Source organism: Leucopleurus acutus, assembly GCF_964270905.1.
Source record: "Leucopleurus acutus genome assembly, chromosome: 11".
Taxonomy (NCBI): Eukaryota; Metazoa; Chordata; class Mammalia; order Artiodactyla; family Delphinidae; genus Leucopleurus; species Leucopleurus acutus.
The window spans coordinates 93,154,518-93,162,290 of record NC_139152.1 but is presented as its reverse complement, the minus strand read 5'-3'; positions in this window follow the sequence as shown (position 1 = coordinate 93,162,290).

Genomic DNA, 7,773 nt, shown 5'->3' with positions numbered 1-7,773 from the left:
CCCAGACACCCCCAGAGCTCACAGCTGTGGAGTTGCACTTTCTCTTTCTGCCCCGCCATCCCCAGGAGGAGGGGCTGATGAGGGGCGCCAGGGTCACTTTTGCTTGGGGAAGGCGCCTGGGTGGGGGTCAGGATCTAACTCAGGTCACAGCTCCCCTAGCCTGGTGCCCAGGAACCCCCGCCACTTCTCCAGCCTCCAGCCGACATTCAGCAGATCAGTCTCCCCACCTCCCCTACCCTAAAGCTACCCATGTATCCATCCATCCATCCATCCATCCATCCATCCATCCATCCATCCATCCATCCATCCATCCATCCATCCATCCATCCATCCTGTTCTCCTCATTGAATGTGCAGAGACAGGCTGGTGCCAGGCCTGGGGACATGGTGGGGACGCACACAGAGTCCGCCTTTCTGGAGCTCACAGCTGAGCACAGAAGACACAGCCCCCTGAGCTGAATCTTGATGAACTTGGATTAGAGGCCATGCGAGGCCAGGGTCGGGGTGGGGGGCTCTGGGAAGTCCAGGGGAGGGGCCCGGCTGGTCCAGGGCAGGGGAGCATCCAGGAAGAGGCCCCCTGAAGGAGGACTTCCTCTCACACGTGGGGGTGGGAAAGGGTGAGGAGAGTGGCCGGGCGGAGGGTACCGCCTGTGCAAAGGCCCTGAGGAGGACCAACACTTTCTCACCGGTTCCTGACTGGTGAGCCTTTGAAAAACATAAACCGGGTCACAAAACTCCTCTGCTCACGCCCCACAAGGCTCCCAACACACTCAGCCTGAGAGGAAAAGGCCCTACGCGGTCTGGCCTCGGCGGCCTCTCCACCTCCCTCCTCTCCAGTCACACTGGTCTCCTTCCCGTCCCTCCAACACACACGCTTGTCCTCACCTCAGAGCTGAGCTGGGCCGCCGTCCCACCCCATCTCTCTCACCTCCTCAGAGAGGCCTTCTGAGCTCACCCGTCTAATGAACGAAGGAAAGACCAAACAAATGAATGAACTAGTGAGGCCGGGTGTGCCTGGAGCACAGGTAGGTGAAGGAAACCAGCAGAGGAGGAGACTTGGGCAGGTGGCAAGGCAGGGAGGGTGTAAAGCCTGGTGGGCTGCAAGGGGTGGGCTTTATTCTGAGCTGCTGAGAAGCCACAGGAGGACCTTGGGCGGGGGAGGGACAGAGCCGTGGACACTGCCCCCCTCACTCCCAGGAGCTGCCTCAGAGCCCACCCACTCCTCATGAACTCTGAACAGACAGATCACTGGCGCCTGGAGGGAGGGCCTTGCTGGGGGGTGGGGGGGCTCCAGGCGGAAGCGGTGTCCCCCCTCCCCCGCCTTTGTCCTACTGTGTGCTGCAGCAGCCAGAGCGCCACCTCTGCAAGAGCAAGGCTGTCTGAAGGCCTATAACACACCAGCCCTGGGGGCCTAGGGACAAAGTCAGTCCAGCCCTGGTCCTGAGGAATGGCCCAGTGTGGAAAGGGGCCTGGCACACAGTAGGTGCTCAATAAACACTCCTTTCCTTCTTCTCTCCCTTCCTGGCTGTTATCCCCCATTGCCTTCTCAAAATGGGTCAGGCCTCTCAGGTGGGCAAGGTGCTTAAGAGCACGCCTTTGGCGTGAAGCCATCCAGCCTCTCCACTCACTAGCTGTACGATCTGAGTAAACTGCTTGCCCTCTCTGAGCCTCGGCTTCCCCATCTGGATACGCTAACACTGCCCACCATAGGCAGTGTGGTGGCCATGAAGCTCGGTGATATATGTGGAGCAGCCCGCTTCGGAGGAGGGCTTCATAAAACAGTGGTCATGACTCACTGATCCTTATGCGCTTATGATGCTCTTATCCAAAGAGGAACTTAGGAGTGATCTAGTCCCATCTCCCCATGATCCAGATGAGAAAACTGAGGCCCAGAGAGGGGACAACTTAGCCATGGTCACATGGCTGGTTGGCACAAGCCGGGGTACGGCGTCCAGGGGCAGCCAGGCCTGTGCTCAGGCTCCAGACAGAGATCTTAGGGGTCTCTGTCCAGGGGGATCCAGGGGCCAAGTCTGGCTCACCGCCTGTTTCTGTACAGCCTGCCGGCTAGGGCTGTTTTCTACAAACCAGAACTCCGATGAAGCAAAATGTTACCCCTCCAAAAAAAAAAAAAAAAAAAGAATTCCACCCTCGTCGGTAGTAGATCTGTATTAACAACAACGACAAAAAAGTCCTCAACTATTTATCATTTGAAATTTTGTCAATGTACGAAGAGTGGAAATTTGTGTTCTCCTGTATACTGGCTTTGATGTTGCCTCTTGGCCCCCAAAGCCTGAAATAGTTCTTCTTTACCCTGTCCTTCTATTCCTCACCCTGCCCGGGGCTTTCCAGACTCAACCAGTCTCAGGGCTGATAACCTCCATCTGGCCTTCCTCTGCGGCTGGGGAACCCGGACCGTAGGACTGTGTACTCCCCACCCAGTGCTCGCCCCGTGCTCCCAGCCCTCCTTGCGGCACTGGCCTTGGAACCCAGCTGTCACCCTGGGGGACGTGTGCACAGTCTGGGCGGCGTCCCACCACTGGCTCTCGGACCCCAGCTGCCCTGAGTACCACGCTCTCCTTTCCAACCCCTTTCTGGGGGAGCCAAGGCCAGCGTGGGTGGCTGAAATCTCCCCGGTAACAGGATCTGCGACCCCTTCCAGCCTCCTCCCCTAACCTGCCGCCCCTCCTCCCTCACCCGCACCTGCGCTCCAGCCCCTCCTCCCGCCCCCTCCTCCGGGCTCCTCCCGCACCCCACTCCTGCTCCCTCCTTCCCTGGCTCTCCATGTCACCATCTGTGGCACAATCCTTCTCTGTCACTCTCCCTGCCACCCCCTCCTTCTCCTCCCTCCTTCCCCGCTTTCTCTCCCTGCATCTCTTTCTGCATCCCTCCCTCTCACCCCTTCTCTCGCTCTTTCCTCCTTTCTCTTCTCCTGTCACGCATTTCTCATCACTCCCCCTCATTCTGGCTTTCCACCCACTGCCGTCTTCTCTGTCTCTCCCTCTCTCTCTACCTCCGACCGACCCCCCTTTCCCCTCTCTTTCTATTGGTTTTTTATGGTCCCCTGTTCCCCATTTCTCTTCTTTTTCTTGGGAGGCTTCTCCCTCCTCCCCCACCCCAGGCTCCTGCTTGCAGACCCCCCATCTGTTCCCCTACCCCCCCCACCGCCACCCAAGACGTGTCCTGGAGATGGGGGGTGACGCACCAGGCGCTGGTGGGAAGTCAGGGCCGGAGACCAGATGGGAGCGGCTCTGTGGGCAGACGTGGTCGCTGCAGGCCTAGGAGGGGGCTCCGTTCGCGAGCCATCTAAAAGTGGCACAGTGTGGGGAGCCCAGCTAAGGGGTGCTCGGGGGCACTGGGGACTGGGCAGGGTGAGGGGCAGCAGAATGATAACCGGCTTGGCAGCAAGGAGGGGAGCCCTCACCCCATGGGCAGGTAAGGAGGCTGGGGCCTGGATGGGGTCCCAGAGGGTGGGGTGCTGGAGCTCACCCTCTGCGCAGGATGAACTTGGGAGGCTGGGGATGGGGACTGGGAGAGGGTGGAAGGTCCAGGGAGGAAGGAGGACAACCTGCGACCTCTTCGTGGACAGCGGGGGGCTGGAGGGTGCGCATTAATCTCGGAATCTCATACCATGATTCCAGAATCGTGGAGTCACGGATCAGCAGAGTGTCGGAGCTGGACAAAACCAGATGCATCACGGCATTTAGCCTCCTTGGCTCAAATGCCAGCTCTCCTGAGTTCCCCCTCTGGGCTGGGCACCGTGCTCAGCACACTCCCATTTAATCTTTACAACAACCCTGGGAGGTGGGTAGGCTTGTCTTCATTTTTATAGGAAAAACTGAGGTCCAGAGATGGGAAGTGAGTTGCCCAAGGTCACACAGCAATTTGGCATCCTCCCTCTGTGGCAGAGCCCAAGCCCCCAACCTAGGGCTTGTGGGCTTGTGGGGTGTGTTCCTGTGTGTCAGACCCGAGGTCTGAGGTGGGGGGGGCACTGAAGATCTGGGCCTCTTCCCTGGGGGCAGGCCCAGGGGAGCAGAGAGAAAGAAGGACATAGAGTCAGCCAGGGACTACCTGCCTGCGTTGTCCAGGGCTGTCTCAGTCCTTGATGCCTCTCAGCCCGAGGTCTTCAGGGAAGCACACAGGGCTGGGAGGTAGGGATGGTTTAGGAACAAACAGAACTGGGCTCACCTTCTAGCCTCGCACTCAGCAGCTGAGTGACCTTGCACAGTTTACTGAACCTCTCTGAACCTCACGTTCCTCCTCTCTAACCACCCTCCCCTTGGGCTTGGTGAGGCTCTCATGATGTGAGCTCGAGGCCTCTGCCCAGGAGCGCCCTCCTACTTCACTCCTAGTTCTACTTGCTGAACTGCTTGGTCTGTTCACGTTTGCAGATGTCCTGCGTGCCGTGCTGGGTGCTAGGGTTACAGCTATAAATAACTCAGGGTCCTGCGCCCAAGAGCCGGCAGTCTAGAGGGGGAGGGGGTGGGAGATAGACAAATGGAGGACAACTGGGGTGTCTGGCATCCCTGAGGGGCTATTCTGAATTGCTGTGGGGCTCAGGGCAACCACTCACCCTCTCTGGACCTCTGTTCCGTCTGGAATGGTCCTCTGAGGAGTCCGCCCCCAGCTTTCAGGCAAGCTTGCGCCAAAGATAAACCAGACAAGGAGAAAAAGGCCCTCCTCTCCAAAGGACAAACTAGATCAGCACAGCACCCTAGCTGCTTAAAGAAAAGGTGGCATCTAAACTGCAGGTCTGACTTACCCCAATGGAAAGCTATAATTTCCTTGCTTCTGGTACTCTGGCCCGTTAAACTTTGACAGAGAAGATGGGCCCAGATAAGGGTGGAGGCAGGGAGTCTTCTGGGGGGACCAAGGGCTTGGGGAGGGGCTATTTCACCCTCCTGTACAAAGGCAGGGCCTGGCTGGTACATTGTGTTCTCGCCAGGGCCATGTGTGTTAGCACGTGTGCCTGTGGGTACACATGTGTGTGTCTGGGCAGGAGGGGCCGTCCTCAGAGCTCACCCTCCGGCTTCCCCGGGGGCAGCTGTGCCTGCAGCCTGGAAATTAGGTTTTCCGGGCTCACTGCTCCTCTCTTGGGAGTCTGCTGCTCCCCTCCCTCCTCCAGCCCTGGGTTGTGATTTGTCACCTGGCGGGGATGCTATAAAGAGAATGTGCACACAAGGAGGCGAGGTGGATGGACGGGTGACGTAGGACTCCCCAGCTGACGAAGTCTGGACTCTAAGGTCACAATTCCAGGTCTAAGAAGGGCTGATTCCAGCGTTCTGGAATTCTGACCTTCTCCGATTCAAAGATACGGAGTCTGAAAGTCTATGACTCTACAACTCAGTTCTAAGACTCTAAAATTCTATTTTTAGGTCTCTAAGGGTTTAGGGATGTGGGCCCGTGATCTTAATAGTTCCAGAGCCTGAGGAGCAGTGAGGAGAGCTCTGAATAGGTTGGTGGGAGAGCTGGATGCCAGCTAGTTGGCCGGACCAGCTATGACCCTTAGACAAGTGCCTCCTCCAGGCCTGGCCTCAGTCTGCCGGCCTGTGAAATGGAGTGGACGGGAGATGGTCTTACGAATCCTCCCAGCTTTGTCCCTTCCTAGCTGTGTGACCAGAGTGCATGGCCTCAATTTTGTTCCCTGTCTGTACTGTGGGGACAACCCTAGTGCCTCCCTCATAGGACCCTATAGGATGCTGCATGTCACTGCTTAGCCTGGAACCTTAGCTCCGTGACGAAGGGCTGGCAGCACTGTTAGGACCCTATGCGCCCACTGTCCAGACTGCCCCTTGCTTAGTGCCTGGGGTGAGGGCAGGTCGAGGGCTCTCACCAGGCTTGGAGGAGCAGGGAGAGGGTGCTCTGAGCCCGGCCAGCCTGGGGAAGCATCAGGAAGAGGCAGGGCCAAGGGGTTCTTTGCCATTCTTGGCATCACCCCGCCTGGTGTTCAGAGCCCTTGGAAGTCCCAGGTATTGGGCAGGGGCACCAGGCATGCTCACCCACCCAGAGGCGTTTGCTCTGAGTTGGGGTGCCTCCCCTTTCCAGGAGCTTCGCATGTGAAAAGTGGTGTCCGGACAGGGCAGTGGGGACCATAGGTCTCACTGGCGGCATTTCAGGTCCAGTGTTCGGCGGGCAGGAGAACACTGGAGGAAGGCTCCTCTGAGAGGTTTCCTTCTCCCTTGGGGTTTCTGTAGGGAGAGTCAGGGCAGCCAGCAGGCCAAGGGACTGGGGAAGGGGGTGGTCATTTGGAAGGAGGGGAGGAGGTCCCGTCGCAGAGAGGCTCCAGCTTTCAGCCCTGGCCTCTAACTGGGTCTCCGGAGAGCCAGAAAGTCCTGCTGAGGGAGGTTAGCCAATCCTGGGGCAGGAGGTCTCTCCCAGCAGGGCCCGAATTCCCACTGTCAGCAATTCATCCTCCCTTTGCGTTAAGATTTGTCCACCGGGGTTCCTCTGATTCATTCGATGCCTCAAACGCTGATGCAGAACTTGCGCTTATATGAAAGGGACGAGGGAAAGGACCAGCGCCGAGTCCTAGCATCTCCACGCTTGAGAGTCAGGTCTAGCAGGGTAGCCAGGAGGAGTCTCAGCTCCTTATAACACACAAGAAGTGTAAGAAGGTGCTCTCAGAGGGAATGGGGACGCTTGTTCCCACTGTGCCGCTGGGCAAGCTCTTACTCACGTTTCAGGACCCACTTGAAGTGTCCTCTTCTCGGGGGAGCCTCCCCCACCAGCGCAGGGGGGAGCTGGCTGTTCTTGTCCTTACCCCCAGCGTGTTGTGAATTTCTCCACCATCGGCCAGCCTTTGGGGCAGAAGGGGCCCCAGCTGCCCACCTCCCCAGGTTCACAGCCAATCATCCTTCACAGCCCTGTTCACAGCGGGGCTTTTGTCGCAGTGCAGTGGGATGAGCAGGGCTGAGAGAGTCCTCAAGGGCTTTGATTTCCAGGGGAAGGGACACCTCTGAGCCTGTGGTTCTTAACTCCAATCAGAATTCGAGGAATCTGATGAAAGCGCTGGGCTCTGCCCAGAAAAAACAAGGATGTGTTAACTTTCACCAGAGTTTGGGGGGTTTATGGATCCTCTGAAGTTCATCAGGATACTTGGGTTCAAGGTTAAGGACCTGTGATATGCAGCAGTGTTTTTCTAGCATGAGCGCTGAGACCTGTTTGGGGGGTGTCTTAGTCTGTCCAGATTGTTGTAACAGAATACCATAGACTGGGTAGCTTATAAACAACAGAAATTCATTCCTCACCATTCTGGAGGCTGGGAAGTCCGAGATCAGTGTGCCGGCAGATTCGGTGTCTGGTGAGGACCTGCTTCCCGGTTCATAGTGGCTGTTTTCTTGCTGTTTCCTTGCATGGCAGAAGGGACATGGGAGCTCTCTGGGGTGAGAAGGGCACTAATCCCATTCATGAGGGCTCTACCCTCGCGACCGAATCACCCCCCCCAAAGGTCCTCGCATCTAATACCATCACACTGGGGGTTAGGATTTTAACATATCAGTTTGGCGTGGGGGAGGACACATTCAGTCTATCACAGCGGGTGATCCACTTGGGGCTCTGCCAGCAGGCTAGTCATATGTAGAAAGGGCAGATTTTGTTTTATGGAACAATATGACGTCGGGTTGCAATGTAAAATGCACTGGTGTCAAAAATGTTTGGAAAATGCTGGTATGGAGGAAAGGGCTTACGCTGTCATCAGCTTATCGAATGATCCCCTTGCTGAACATTTGCGGAGCACTTGCCCTGTGCGCAAGTGAAGGGTCGCTTGTATCCAGGTCAG